At 41.7% G+C, this 16,726-nt stretch overlaps 1 protein-coding gene across 2 annotated transcripts in view; it reads right to left on the bottom strand.

Annotated features, from left to right (window-relative positions):
* LOC109415184 (alpha-protein kinase 1) overlaps positions 1–16,726 on the bottom strand; it is a 199,512-nt gene that overhangs the window by 57,232 nt on the left and 125,554 nt on the right. The window lies entirely within an intron of this gene.

The raw sequence follows: 16,726 nt of genomic DNA, 5'->3' as shown, positions 1-16,726 counted from the left end.
ATCAGCACAGCAGTTCCGTTTCTTCGCACTCCGTTTCTTCCAGGTGCCGCTTTTTCCCCCGATAGAGGATGGTGTGCTGCTTCCGCTTGTGTTAGTAACGTTTCACGTTCTGCCGGGTTACATGCTGCAGCATTACCGCCCGCGCTGCGTTCTTCTCCTTCAAAATCAGTGCAGAACTACTTCATTCCGTTCACTCCATTCCACGTACTCGATGGTGCTCTCGGCTGCGTCGTAGATGGCTGCTTTTACTGTATTCCAAAAGTTCTCTAAGGGAGCCACATCGATCTCAAACCTCGTCTGGTAACGCTTCCTCAAGATTTTGTGCGCCTTGGTTGTACTGTGGCAGTAGCTGGTACCTTGGTACATTGTTGATGGGGGAAAGTTTTGGGCGCAGTTTGACCTTCACCAGGTATTGGACGTCGATAATGTCGGAGGAATGTCGTCCATCAATCAGAATGTGGTCGATTTGCGATTCCGTCTGCTGTAATGATCTCCAGGTGTAACGAAGGAAGGTTGTGTAGGAAAAGGTGCTACGTATGGCCATGTTTTTGGAGGCAGCGAAATCGATCAATCGTAGGCCGTTTCCGTTCGTCATATGGTGGGCGCTGAACCTTCCAATCGTCGGCGTAGGTCTCAATAGTTTCTCCTGGCCTACTTGAGCGTTTAGGTCTCCTAGTGTTACAGAGTGTTACGTTCCTTATTTCTTGAAGATAAAGAAAAACTGTACTTCTAGTTTAAGAGCTAATTTATTACATCTGTTCAGTTTGATGGCTTGTTAAGAAGTGACTAATAATTTTCATTTTTGTTGATCTTCACCCATGGCAATGGGCATGGGCGACTACGATCTATCTTTCGTCATGCACACGCTGGTGGCATAACACATAGGATGATCTTGACGTTATGGCTTTGGCAGCGGTTGTAGTTGCGCGTACAATGCGTCCTTGTCATCATCAGTGCTTTCGGAGTGTGGGCAGTTTACGTTGATTATCACCCATCACGATGAAAGTTGCTCTCAGCTCGGCTCTCAGTTCGCAGCAACACACCTCCTGCAGCGCTACTATGCCGATCCCGCGGTCCTTCAGTAGATCGGCGAGTATGCGGGTGCTTCAATTGAAGTTGAGAGATCGGCAATTCCACAAACCGAGTTTCCAATCACAAGTCCTTTTTGTTCGCTGGAGGCATTGCCGTTGGTCTCGGTTCTTCTGTGATTTTTCGGTGCAATGGGTTTTTATGCCTGGTTCGTAGGGTCAGACACAAACCCTCTACTTTCCGAATGACCATAGTGCATAGTTGAGCAAACATAGGAAAACTCAATCGCTCACCCGAATTCCGGCGATGCAAAATAGCAAAAAAACGCCAACAACCCAATACTGAGTGAGAGCACGGCGCACTAAGAACGAACGCAACACGAACGGCTCCCAACCGATGCCACCGAAGCGAATCAGTAGACAAATGAATAGAGTGCTGTCAGCCTACTGTGCTGGAAAAACAACAACAATATTGCGCCTCACCTTACCTAGGATATGTTGTCGTCGCGGTTGAAACCCGAAATTTCTCCATACGCGACAATCGCTTTTTCTCCGAATCCGTAAGGGAAACCGCAGACAGACGTTCTAGCTCGAACAAATTTATTCAAATTTTCTATGTAAATTTTCACTAGCGACACCTAGGCAACCGATTGCCACAGTGAAGTCGCGTACAGTTGACAATCTGAGAAACCACGTGCTTCCAGCCGCTTACTTACCACCCAATTCACCACCCACCGACAAATAAAATCAAAACAAACACTGTCAAAATTCTGTCCATTCCTACATTTGCGTCACATTCACAAAGATTTCCCAATGCGAGTGAAGATCATCCAAATGCAGTTTTATTCAAGCAAATCTATGTAAAATAAAAGTAATAATGTGTAAAATATTTTACAAGAGTCCTGCGCTCATTTGTGCAAAAGATTTTAGACATTAAATAAAATTCATTTACTCTGCACAAATTATGTGGAAACATTATTAGCGTGCAACACGTGCGGTCTTTTCCCGCCATCCGGCTGGAAGACGACCGTGGTGACAGTTGTTGGTCGCAACGCACATGTGCGGCAGCGATTGAATATGAACGTCGCTAACGCCATCAGTTCGCTGATTGCCACTTGGCAATTTGTGGCGGCCATGTTTTTTACACAAGCTGCTGAGTCAAACTTGAACGTCGGTCTGCGGGGAAACCAAACGTCGGACATAGTGCGCTGGACAGCGGACCTGGTCCTCTATCCAGCGTACTATGTCTGACGTACGGTTCGACGCACGGTTTAGGAGAAAAATGGATTTTCGCGTGTCAAAAATTCAGATTTTCAACTGTACGAACAATAACGTGTTGCACAGGCGTCGGATCACCTTGCGATCTTCGACAAAGTTGTTTGACATTTCATCGCTTAAGGCGCTACCTAGCAGCAAAAAAAACGGAAACTTTAGATTTATACATACATGTGGCCAAGTTTTCGCATAAAAACTTCAAGCTCGTTAAGCTCCCCCTTAGACTTAATCGATTTCGCTCAAAATTTGAACGCAACTTCTGGAAGTCCAAAACAACTGATTATTGAGGTAAGATTTGGCATTTGATTTATATTTTACCAACAAGTGTGGCCACCCTAATGTGGGAGTTTGCACACTAATGCCGTTTTTCTACCCACGGTGTACAGAAGGTGATATATTCCGAATAACTGACATTTGGTGATGACGTAGTTAATATAGCTGATCGAACGAGTACAAGAGAAAACATAGCCTGCTATCTCGTACTATCATACAAGAAACCATGCGCAAGGATAGCAATGACACTTGTCTACTTTGGAAACGCTTGTTTACACGCGTTACTGGCCTACCTTGTGAAAATTGTGTACCGTGCAGCTACCAAACACACTGTTTATTTTGGCTAGGTGTAACCTGAGCATATGGCCAGCCCAGAGCTCCTAAAGAAAGTATCCATAGCAGTCCGTAATAGTCGTAATAGTCCGTAATAAAAATGTCGTTACCCGGACTTATGAGCCCACCCGTCTCGGTACGCGAACTTTTCGTAAACAATGGACTACCAGTGAGCTGAGCATCCGTGGAAGCGCTTCACCAAAAGTGACAATTGAGTCCCGCACATGCTTACACAATCCTCTACGTCATGATGACGCTTCTTTAACGACCTACACCAAACAACAACAACAACAACGTCAACGCGCCAACGATAAAAACGTCGTCAAATTCATTCAGTGCGGCAGCAAGGCTAAATTGATGGATGACGGGCGATTGAAGAAGCACAGCTGATGAAGATGCCTGTTTAGCACCCATTTATTTGGGGCAGTTTTCACACTTTCGGAAATCTTATTTTTTATAATCTCTCGATCTAGAATTGATGACCGTGATGGCATTGGCTCTGACGGCAGCAAAAATGCACTCGCTCCAATGGGAAATCCCATTTGTATCTGTCATCGTGTGCGTGAAGAAGTATAAACGAACGTGTTTTGTCTCGTTTTTTTCTCACGTTTGCCATACGACTCCCGCCAGGCGGCAGCACTGCGGCGCCGTCAAGGCCTATTGTTTTCTTCTTCCATCGGTTTGATACATTTGTTTTTATTTTCTGGATGAATTCAATGCACTTCAAACCAGAGCTGCCACATCACCTGTATTCCGTACACGAAAAAAGTTGGCACACCCTCGTTTATTTTGCTACCTCAAAGTATTTTACTAGGACTGAAAGCTTAAAAAATAGTTCCAAAAATATACTATTTTTTGAGTTAACAAACTTGTTCCATTGCCTTGCGGTTTAAAAATAAACGAGGGGGTGCCAAATTTTTTTTTCGTATACAACCCTGTATGTGGCAGCTCTCTTCAAACGGAAGTAATTTTCGTTCAGTGCATTATTTTTCCGTGACCGGAATGGTCAAGCAATTTAAGGACAGACTTGTTAGAATCCCAAAATGGCCGCCACAATGGCCGACTTTGGCGCATACTCACGATATCGAACGCACAAATCTCTTTGTAAACAAAACCAGCGCATCTGATCTATTCATTTTAAGCTAATTACAAGTGAGCAAGAACAGAATAATAAAGTGCACTGTTGTTTGAAGCTTGCTTCTTGAGATTTGTGCGTCTGAAGTTCTGAAGCGGGATTTCAAGACGTTTATCCTTAACCCATATCCGCCCAGCGTCCTATAAATAGGACAGTCTTTTGGATGTGAATATCTCCAGAATTATGCAAAATTTTAGAATACTTTCTTCAGAGAAGATGTTCTCCACACCCATACCTTGCTCATAGTGGACAATATAGTATGTGACTGGTTCACTAGGTGGCGTAAACGATGCAGCAAAGAATGCATATTGTCACGATCTGTGAGCATCATTTCCAATGCGAAAAAAAAGTTATTTCCCTGGAATCTTGACAATGGTTAATAATTTACAGTTCATTTCTTCGGCAGAATTGTTAATCAATACATACAAAAGTCGATGTATGTATGATTGTATGTTTATATGCTTGTATGTTTATATGTTTATATGTTTATCTATTTATATGTTTATATGTATGTTATGTATGTATATATGTATGCCGGAACATACGCATAACTCTGAAATGCGTCAAGAAATTTCAATCAAATTTGGTATACACATTCCTTAGGATGTGGAGGTGGTAGCAAGTATATTTAAATTCAAGATGGCGGCTTAGGTTCCAAGATGGCGGTCAAAACTCCAGAATAAATGCTTTTTAACGGCAATGCTGCTTCGGATATTATGCAATATGGGTATCTATCGATCGGGCTTGATGAGTAGAAGTCAAAAATCGATATTCTACGCCATTTTGAAAACCAAGATGGCGGACCACATCCAAGATGACGGCCACGGAATGGTAGTTTGAGCTATCATATCATGCAATATGGCTATCGATCGATTGGGCATGATGAGTAGAAGTAAAAAATCAATATTTAACGCCATTTTAAAATCCAAGATGGCGGCCCATATCCAAGATAGCGGCCACGGAAAGGTAGTTTGATCTATAATACTAATATGGGTATCTATCGATCGGGCTTCATGAGTAGAAGTCAAAATCTCTTGAGAGGAATGGAAAACGCGTGTTTGCTGGTTGAGCTTTGAAGAACTAATGAATATTTATTTTCAGTTTATAACATATAAACAAGTGGTTGCTAATAAGCGTGTCGGTAGCTAGGGTAGCCAAGGATAACAATTAACAAATCGTAGGTTACTACTCTATACAATACTCCTCCTTAACCTACCGTATGCGTGATAATGTTTGCACCATCGTCAAATAAAATTCCAGTTTGACTTGTGAAGACAATGTATTGGTTTAATTTGCAGGCATTTAAGCTATTACTCATATCCTAGTAGGCTGTGAATAAAAAGTGTTGATTTTCTAAGTTTAACACTTGCATAATGACTAAGTGGCAACCTAGCTCGTGATTTGTCCACGCGCAAATGTCGAAAAGTATCCTTGGTAGTGTCAAAGTCAAGATTAACAATTTTTGAATTTATTTTTTTATTTTGACATTGCATAATGGTGTAGACATTGGCACACAAACAAAAGTTATAATAACTATTGATTCTGGAATTTGGTACGGATCGATAGTTTTTCGGAAATCGAAAAAAACGGAGGTTGCGTTCGGGCAAATTCAAGACTTTCTTATATGGCGCTACTCGTAGCTCCTGGATGCCATTGGTAATAATGTAAGTTTTTTTTCTATGGTCGAAGGATCATAAAGGCCACCGTAAGTTTTCTTTTCGATATGCCATGCCGTTAAGTCGCTGATTTCGCGTTTCTTTGCCATTTTTCTCTTTGAGCGCATATAATTCACCCAAATCTTATTTTTGGTGGCAGCGATAGCTTTCTTAATCCATGTTAACCTTGGACGACCAGTGGACACCTTCAGGAATAGTTGCCCTTGCTTTTTTTCGGTCTAAGACTGTTTTACGGTTCTCCTGAACACTCCTGAAATGTCTTTTTTAACATTTGCGCGTGGACAAGTCCCGACTACCGCTGCTACCCCTACATGGTGCAAATTTTAAACTTAAGAAATCGGATTTTTTTACCCGCAACCTACTGTGATATGAGTTAAGTGCCCCACACAATGCATACGTTTGCGTTTGCGTGACAGTAGTTTGACACATTTCCCATGGTAAAACTGTCAAAAAAACGCAAACCTCGACGGAACGGACGCTATGTGTTCCAGGCTTTAGAGCTTACGTACATGCAATAAAAACCAAGACATTGTGTGTACAGGTGATATGGGTACCTTATTTGTACGATGGTGCAAACATTATCACGCATACGGTACAATACCAAGTAATTTCTTGAAAGCTTCGTGGTTCTGCCGGGTCAAGGGTTTGGTAAATCCATCCGCCGGCTGCTGCTTGGTGGACACGTAATCCAGGGAAATGTCGCCACGATCTAATGCTTCTCGGACAAAATGGTATCGAATTGAGATGTGCTTTGTACGAGGATTATAACCTTGATTTCTTGCCACACATATCGCTGACTGGTTATCGCATAAAATTGGAACTTGAATATCGCCATAGACTTGTTTCAACATCTGCTGCCACCAGAGAGCTTCTTGGGTAGTTCTTGACAACGCGATGTACTCCGCTTCGCAAGTTGATAGCGCCACAACTTCTTGTCGCTTGCAGTTCCACGAAATCGCTCCTCCCATCTTGCTGAAGACGTAACCACTGGTGGATCTTCGGTTTTCTTCGTCTCCTCCACAATCCGCATCCGTATATCCAGTAAGCTGCGGGTTGCCAGTTACCGAATACTCCAAACGGTTGTCTGAAGTGCCCTTGAGATAGCGTATGATGCGCTTCACTGCCTCCCAGTGTCTACGGCCAGGGTTACTGCTAAACTTACTCACCATGTTAACAGCAAAAGAAATGTCTGGTCGGGTTGCTTGAGCGATGTACGTTAACGATCCAACTGCTTCTTTGTAGGGGATGGACTGCATGCTTTGTATCTCTTCTTGATTAGATGGACACATTACTTGATCGAGTTTCACACCAGGATCAGCCGGGGTAGACACAGAATTACAGTTCGCCATGTTGAACCGGTTGAGAACATCAAGAATATACTGCTGTTGGTCTATCCAAATCTTTCCCTTCGTTCTGTCGCGTGTGATCCTAAGTCCTAAGCAAAGTTTTGCTTCTCCCAGATCCTTCATCTTGAAGCGACTATTCAGGTAGGTTTTCAGCTTCTTCTTCATTTCCGAATCGTTAGTGAACAGGAGGAAGTCATCCACATAAATCGTCACAAAGATCATCTTCTCGTCATCAATCTTGAAATATAAACACGGGTCCAACGAAGAACGTACCAATCCAAATTCTCGCAATGCTTGATCCAGTTGAAGGTTCCACACACGACTTGACTGCTTCAAACCGTACAACGCTCTCTTCAAACGACATACCTTCGTGGAATCTTGAACAAAACCTTCGGGTTGCTCCATGAAAATGACCTCATCAGTTAATTTTCCTTGAAGAAAGGCGGTTATTGCATCCATTTGATCTATGTCCAAATTGTGTTGAGCCGCCAGTGACATCAGATATCGAATAGTTGAGTAACGTACGACGGGAGAGTAAACTTCATCATAATCGATTCCGAAACGCTGGGAACAGCCCTTCACGACAAGCCTTGCTTTCAATCGCTCAACTGCGCCATCAGGTCCTCGTTTCGTTTTGTATACCCATTTGTTCTTGATCGCCTTCCGTCCTTTCGGTAAATCGGTCAGCACCCAGGTTTCATTTTCGTGCAATGCTTCAATCTCCTCTCGCATAGCAGCCATCCATTGCTGATGATCGGGTCGTCTCATAGCCTCCGTGTAACTAGTGGGGTCATCTTCCATCTCAGAAGTCATCAGGGTTGATTCTGTGAAATCGTCTGGAGCAGTGATTGAACTTAAACACATAAAATCGGAATACTTGCCTGGGGGTTGGCGCTCCCGACCGCTGCGCCTGAATCCATGCTGCTCTTCAGCGGATCTATCAATTTGCGGTGGGAGCGCAGTGTCAGGCTCAACGACATCCAGGGAAGATGGACGATCTTCAGGTTGACAGTCTTCTCGATTGGTCTCCGCAAGCTGGATATTGGCGGCTTCACATGGCAGCTGATCATCCATTTCCGACCAAGTAATCAACTCGATGAACTCCACAGGCTTACGTTGATCATTTGCGTCTTTCGGGTGAAACTGTTGCTCTTCATTGATGAACACGACATCACGGCTTATTATCACCTCATCCTTTTCTTGATTGTACACTCGGAAACCTTTTGAATTTTCAGCATATCCAACGAAAATACCTTCAGTAGATTTTGGATCGAACTTCTGTCTTTTCTGTTTCGGACAATGCACCATCACTCGCGATCCAAACACTCGTAGATGCTTCAGGTCCGGCTTCTTTCGACTCCACGCTTCCTCCGGCGTTGATTCTATTGCTCGGGTTGGGGATCGATTTACCAGATAAGCAGCTGTAGAAACGGCTTCCGCCCAAAACTTTTTCGGCAGTCCCATATCATTCAGCATCGACCTCGCTTTCTCCACTAATGTTCGGTTCATTCGCTCTGCAGTTCCATTCTGTTCTGGTGTGTAGGGACAGGTCGTTTGATGGATCACACCGTCTCGCTCGAAGCTTCTCTTCATCGTCGAATTCGTGAACTCGGTGCCATTATCCGTTCGCAGGATTTTCATCTTTCGTCCAGTCTGTCGCTCAACTTGTGCTTTGAACCTCTCGTACACTTCCTTTACTTGACCCTTGGATTCTAAGAAGTACACGAAAACCTTGCGACTGGCATCGTCGACAAAGGTTACGAAGTAACGGCTTCCACCAATCGATGAGATTTCTACCGGTCCGCAAACATCGGAATGCACCAAGTCCAACGGATTTTCTGCCCGCGACGAACTAGAACGAAAAGAACTTCTTGTGTGCTTACCCTGAGCGCATGCGATGCAGTCCGCTGTTGCACCAAGTCGTTGCGGCACTCCGTCCACCATCGTAGGAAGCTTGCTCAAATACTGCTGATTCAAATGTCCTAGCCTTCGGTGCCACAAGTTGGTACTGTCCGTCACTAATGCTCGTTCCGATCGCTTCTGATTCAGCTTGTACATTCCATTCTCCTGAGTACCGGTGACCACGATATCGCCATCCTCGTCTCGAACTTCACATCCTTCCGCTTTGAATAACACTGTCATATTCTTAGCGCAAATCTTGCTAATAGAAAGCAGGTTCGTTGTCAAGTCCGGTACCATCCAAACGTCTTTTACTTCTATTTCCCCTTCTTCCAGTTCCAGCTTCACCGATCCTCTAGCCACAGATTTGATGCTTTGACTACTTGCGGTGTCGATTGATTGTACCCAGTCCGTTTGCTTGTAGAATCCTTCCTCGGTCCGCGTCATGTGCGAAGTTGCCCCGGAGTCAAAATACCAATCTTCTTCTCTTCCGGATCCCATCGCTAACGAGACACACAAAGCTTTACCTTTAGGCTTGAAAGAGCTTGAAGGTTGCTTCTGAGGACAATTAGCAGCGTAGTGCCCCGGTTTCTTGCAGGTAAAACAGGTACCGTTCTTCTTTTCTGCACCACCTTTCGTACGCTTCCACTTCTGTTTCGAATAGAGAGCACCCTCAGCGCTGGAACTCTTCAAAGGCCATTTGACGTCTTGGATTATCTTCGTCTTCACTACATCCGCGGTTAACTCCATGCCCGATGCTTGAAGGCCCATAATCATCGGATTGTAGTATTCGGGCAATCCTTTCAGCAGCAATGAAGCCAGCCATTGATCGTTGACTTCAAAACCGATTTCGCTCAAATCATCTGCTGTTGTCACCAATTTATCGACGTAATCTTCCACAGTATCACATTCTTCTAACTTGATCGTCGTCAACTTGTCCAGAAGACCGAATCGTCGAATCAGCCCGTTGTCCTGGAACGCTTGCTGCAGTTTCTCCCATGCTTGTTGAGCGGTTTCCGCATGCTTGACCAGACTAAAGTTGTGCTTCTCTAAGCTTAAACAGATAGTCGCCAATGCTCGGTCACTCATATCCGGGTCGACTGCAACATTTTCCAACGGCTTGACCGCACGCCACGTACCTTCACGTATTAACGCCATTTTCATTGAAAACGCCCACGATGCATAATTCTGCCTTCCTTTGAGCTTCTCCATGGCCGGTAGGTTTACACCACTTCCAAACGTTCGAACCGGAGCTCCTGGTCGCACACCAACTCCACTAGTAGTCGCGCCATCGCCGATTCCTCCCGTTCCTCCGCTAGTGCTTGAACCGCCACGAGAACTCTGGTTATCCCTTGGAAGGACCATTCCGGAAACTTGCACGAACTTTGCCAAACGATTATTTCAAGCTTTTGCCAGCTCTGGGCCCATAACCTCTTGAGAGGAATGGAAAACGCGTGTTTGCTGGTTGAGCTTTGAAGAACTAATGAATATTTATTTTCAGTTTATAACATATAAACAAGTGGTTGCTAATAAGCGTGTCGGTAGCTAGGGTAGCCAAGGATAACAATTAACAAATCGTAGGTTACTACTCTATACAATAAAATCGATATTTGACCCTATTTCGAAATCAAAGATGGCGGACCATATCCAAGATGGCGCCCATGGAATGGTAGTTTGAGCTATGATACCATGCAATATGGGTATCTATCGATCGGGCATGATGAGTAGAAGTAAAAAATCGATATTTTACGCCATTTTGAAATCCAAGATGGCAGACCATATCCAAGATGGCGGCCACGGAATGGTAGTTTGAGCTATGGTACTTGTCGTATTCGAATATTATTATTTTATATTTACAAAAACAGTACTCTAATTAAAATTCAAATTCAACGTCGACCGTTCTTCGCAACACTACCCGGGTAGAGGTAAAATACTGACGATCAAAACATGATATTGGTTTGATTGATATAAGAGATAAAAGATCTGAAAATAATATCTAAAATATGTTCCTGGAACATCTGAACAATATCAAAATTTGATATTTCAAGATCATACGAATAGCTCGCTGCTATTGGTTAGATCTTACAAAATCTAAATATGATTTGATGATGATGTTCCAGGAGTAAATTTTTGATTTTATTTTTTGATCTTTTATCTCTTATGTCAATCAAACCCATATCACTTTTTGATCTCTTTTCCTCTAATCGGGTAGTCATATCACTGAATCAAAATTTCTGTCGAGCCGTTCGCTTCTTTTTCTTTCCTCGCCCTCATTTCAGCATCTGTCATCAATACACACTCAATGTAAACTCCGTAAAAGTGATTCAATTTTACTCATTTACTCTTCGCCTCGTATTCACTACAGTACTATGCAATATGGGTACAGGGTGTCTTCTCATAAGACAAAATAAAATTCCCTGAGTTTTCCAGGTTTTTCCAGGGGGAAATTTTAAATGTTGATAAATAAAAAATTAGCCCAAATTTTATAAAATTTCTATTTTTCTCAAAAACTGTTAAGGAGAAATGCGCAAGATTTATTATCCAAAAGATTTCACCAAATCGATGAATTCTTTCAAGAACTGTTTAACAAAACTCTTTCGTATATATTGCAAAAATCGATTCAGGAACATTTCTAAACATCTTCCAAAGTTCTAATGGGTTGATTGCAAGAAATTGCTTTGATATTTCCACATTCAAGGCACAGACAAACAGACGTAACACTTACGAAATTTCCATCGACCACGCTATTAACGATCATTTTAAATTTTCAAAGTTGTGGCTTTCACAACCAGAGGCGCGCGCATCATTTTTCTATGCGTTTGACGTTTCACACTAGCGCCTTCTGTTGACGATATTGCACAACACAGTGATTCGTGCAACTTTTCCACCAGGTGATGGTAGTGTGCACTGGGCGATGGATTTCAATGAAAATCGTTCAAGGTGTTACGTCTGTTTGTCTGCGTTCAAGGGTTCAGTCAGTAATTGCACAGACTAGGTATATGACCGTTAAATTTCATACACAGTTTTGAATTTGAACCTGGATGTTTGTACTCTGTGCTGGTGGTGTAGTAATGTTGAGATATCGAAATACTACCCATGATCCAAATACTTCTAGAATTCCTTCTTCAAATTCATTTCCAGTTTCTCGCAGAGTTTTTCCATGAAATTATCAAAGATTTTTGTTTTTTGGCTTCTCTGGTTTTCACAAGAATATCCAGAGGTTTTTACGTATTTACTTACATAAATAGTCTCTGCTAGAGGACTTTCTTCCAGGGTTCTCGCTGGATTCGTCTCGGAGATCTTCCCAAAAATTTTCCAAAATTCTTCCAGGAATTTCTGTTAGAGGTTTCGGGATAGTTTTTCAAGTGTTTCTCTAGGGATTTTTTCAGAGGTTTTTCCAGAAACAGTTTTCAGATATTTCTCGTGGATTTCCTTGCGGGATTTCACACGTAGTTACTCCCGGGAATACTGTTAGAGGTTTTCAGAGTTCCTCTTTAAAATTCCCTAATATTTCGTCCTGGGATTAGTCCCAGAGCTTTTTTTTAGATGTCTCAGTTTCTCTCAGGATTTATTTCGTACACAGCAAATAATTTTGTAATTTCTGGTGATGTATCCAATTTCGAACGTAATTTCACTCTGTTGCATCGTTTTCCAACAATTATTATAATCACCATGTACACCCTGGTTGGCACCGGAAAGAGTCAACAAACCCATTCCAGTCGATATCTAGAAGCAGTATCATATTTATCATCTTCCTTCTAACTCGGTGAAATAGCCGAGAGGTAAGGGAGATGCCTGACAATCAACGGATCAGTGTACGAATCCATGCCAATATTTTACTTATATATGATTCATCTATCGTTCCGGTTCTAGCGATTGCTAGACCCTCTGTCAAGGTGCGGCGGCTAATTAGCTGCGTGGAAGGGATGTAATATGCACATCACTTTTACGACGCGACTGATGTGCATCGAAAATGATGTGAAATCACAAGAAATTTATTGCTGTGTAGTTCCTCTCGAGATTTCTCTCATAAGTCTTTGCGGAGTTTTTCACAAAATTTGACCGATATTCCTTTAAAGATTTCTCCGAAAATTTCTTACAAGAAATCTCATAAGTTATTCCAGGAGATATTCTAAAAAAAAACTCTTTGAAAAAATCCTGCAAGAACTCCGGGAGCAACTTAAAAAAATCCCAAAGAGGAGCATCCAGAATCTCGGGATAATTTCTGGTAGAGATTCCGAGAAGAGCTCTGGAAATAATCCCGAGAAAATCTGTAGGAAAATAATGTCAGGTGGATCAATGCAAGAAATTAAACCATCAACTATATAGAAAAGAATGGGTAAATATCCGAAAAAATACGGCACGAACTCCATGAGAAAAATCCTGCAGAAATTTCAGAAGACTCTCTAAAACATCTTAGGAGGAAGTCTAGGATGAATTCTGAAAAACTCTGAGAGACATCCCTCGTTCAACACCGGAAGGAATCTTTCTCTCAGAAGCTCCGAGAGAAATCTCAAAAGAAATCCCGTGAGAACCTTTGGGAAATATATCAGCTGAAACTTCTGTAGAATTCCAAGGAGAAACTCTAGAAGAAAGATAAATTTCATGAAGAAATCACAGGACAGACTTTCGACGAAATCCCGGAAAATCAGTGAAAAATTTCTTGAAATCGTTGGAGGAGCTTTAGCAGAAATCCCAGGAATAACACCTTTAAAGCAAAACTGCACGCATTTCCCCATTTTGTGTACGAAAACCAATTTTGAAAATATTGCTTCGTTATTTGATTAAAAAAAAAACAAAAACTAAAAAGTGATGAAATGCTTCCAGTTTCGCCTTAAGAGGAATCCCGAGAGAAACACTAACAGAAATTCCGCGACAACATCTACGCTATATCGTGAGAGAAACTCTCGTGGAGATCTCGGTATGAATCCTGGTAGAAAGTCACGGGAACTCTGGGAGCAATACTGGGAAAATCTCCAGAGAAATTCTTAATGATCTGTATGTTATGAAATTTTGTATGTAAAAATTCCATCGGCATTCCGGAATCCTAGAAGATTCTCAAGGAAGATTCCCGGAAAGAATCTTGGAAAAATGCTGGTAGTAATCCGAAAGGACTTCAAAAAGGAATACCAAGACAAAAGGCGTGAAAAATACGGAAGGAATCGTCCCTGGGAGGAATTTTAGAGGTATTTCCAAAGAAATTCCAAAAAGAAACCCTGAAAGAATTTCTGGAAAACCCGTTGTAACCGATTTTCTAGATGGATACACTATCACTACATAATCGAAAACTTGTTATTCAGACCCATGAAGTAAGCTCTGTGGGACTTTATTTTTGAGTAGATCTACAAGTAATAAAATTCGTTTCTTTTTATTCATACGACCCAATGTTTTACTGTTTTTTCAACGGTGCAAAATTTCCCTGAGTATTCACGATTTTCCCTGAGTATTCCAGGTTTTTCCCTGTTTAATAAAATTCCCTGAGGATTCCCGGTTTTCCAGGTTTTTCCAGGTAGTAGACACCCTGGGGTATCTATCGATCGGGCTTCATGAGTAGAAGTCAAAAAACGGTAGAGTAAGGTGGGGCAAAAGTTCGACCTTAGTTGATAATTCAACCTATTTCAAAAAATCGAAGCAGATATAAATAAATAAATACCGTGTGGTGATTCTACCATCCATGAGCTAAAAATTTGCTGAACAAAGTTACGCCAAATGTCTTTTTAATTTTGAGTTACAACACTTTTTGTATGTGTGTGTTTTATTCGAACTCTTGCCCCACCACTGGGGCAAAAGTTCGAATCTAATGTTTGTGGAATTTCGCTAATCGTAGCACACTATTAAACTTTGGTAATAGGAATACCTGAAACCACTTAATATTTGATGTGAGAACTGGAATACACTTTAAAATTCGATTTGGATTTTACCCAAATCAAGGTTAAATTTACTACACCAAAAATTAGTAGTTTTCCGCCAAATTCAGATAAAACAACATTTTTTTTCAACTTTAATCGATTTTTCTCACTAATTCCATCACTCTTAGAAATAATATGTACATTTTGCACAATTTTAGGTTTATACCTAAAGTTGCCACATGACTCGAACTTTTGCCCCACAATTCGAACTTTTGCCCCACTATGTGTAAAATACGATTTCCAAATCTTTTTTGCAAAAAGTTATACATGCTAGAGCATCTTCAAAATATACCTAGTTACGCCGCAAAATAAAATATCGAATTCGATTTCATTCGAATTTCATTCCATGCGTTGGAAGGGCCATCGCATGTTACAATTTTTTGATCAAAAACTAACATTTTGTCATAACTTCTCGAAATATTAATCAATTTTCATAATTTTTGAAGTGAAAGACTCTTTTTCAAAAAGGGTTCGAACAACCTTGACACCCGAAAGAAATAATTTGAATTGAGTTCAAAAACTTCAAAAGAAACTCTTGCCCCACTCGAACTTTTGCCCCACTTTACTCTATTTGACTCTGTTGAGAAATCCAAGATGGCGGCCACAGAATGAGAGTTTGAGCTATGAAACCATGCAATATGGGTATCTATCGATCGGGCTTCATGAGTAGAACTCAAAAATGAATATCCGGCGCCATTTTCAAACCCAAGATGGTGGACCATACCCAAGTTAGTGGCCACGGAATGGTAGTTTGAGCTATAATACGATGCAAAATGCGTATCTAAAGGGTAGATGATAGGGTAGCGGGTAGAATAAAAGATGGAGCAGACGGTCGGGTAGAGGGTTTGGGTGAATAATAGAGTAGAGGGAGTGGAGTAGAAGGTTAGGGTAGAGGATAGGGTAGACGGTAGGGAGAAGGGTAGAATAGAGAGTAGGTTTGAGGGTAGGAAAAATGTTAGGGTAGAGAGTAGGGTAGACGGTACGATTAAGCACAATATAGGCTAGAGGGTACGTAAAGGATAGGGTAGTGGTTATAGTAGAGGATAGTTTAGAGGGTAGGGCAGATGGTAGGGTTGAAGGTTATGATAGAGCGTAAGCTAGAGGGTTGGAATAGAGGGCAAAGAAGACAGTAAAGTAGAGGCTAGAGAATAGGGTGAAGAATTGAGATGAGATTAGATGAGCTGAGGTTCTTTTTTTGAGATACCTTCAGGTATTCTTTCCAGGATTTCTTCAGGCATTCCTTTCGAGAATCTTCTCAGGTTTATTCCCGAGATTCCTTTAGATATTGCTTCCGAGATTGCTGTATGGATTGCTCCGGAGTTCTCTTCAGGGATTTTTGCAGGCGTTATTTTGGAAAATCCTGAAAGGATTCTGTTAGTTTTTCTTTTCTGCATTCTTTCAGGGATTTTTCTGGAATTTCTTCAAAGATTCCTTCCTTGATTCCTGCTGTTATTCCTTAAGGGATGCCTCCCGAATTAAAAAAATGAAAAAAATATATGTTTCTTCCGAGATTGTTTTCAGGCAACCCTAGATCATAGAGACATCTTCTATGGTTCTTGCAGGAATGCCTGCTCAGCTTGTGGCCGGCATTCCTGTCATGATCTCTCTAAGGAATACATCAGGTATTCTTTACGGGATTCCTTCAGGAATAACTTCAGGGATTTCTGCCAGAATTGCTTTAGAAAATCCTGAAGGGATTCTTTCAGAAATTTTACCCAGCATTCTTTCACGGATTTCTTCTGGAATTACTTCACAGATTCATTTTAGTATGCTTTCAAAGTGTTCTGTCGAAACATATTCAGAGAATTCTAATGGAATTCTTTCTATGAGCCGGGATCCTCGCTCGGGATTT

The sequence above is a fragment of the Aedes albopictus genome, chromosome 1 (assembly GCF_035046485.1).
Source record: "Aedes albopictus strain Foshan chromosome 1, AalbF5, whole genome shotgun sequence".
Classification (NCBI taxonomy): Eukaryota; Metazoa; Arthropoda; class Insecta; order Diptera; family Culicidae; genus Aedes; species Aedes albopictus.
The sequence above is the reverse complement of the archived record's forward strand: the minus strand, read 5'-3'. Positions and strand labels throughout refer to the sequence as shown.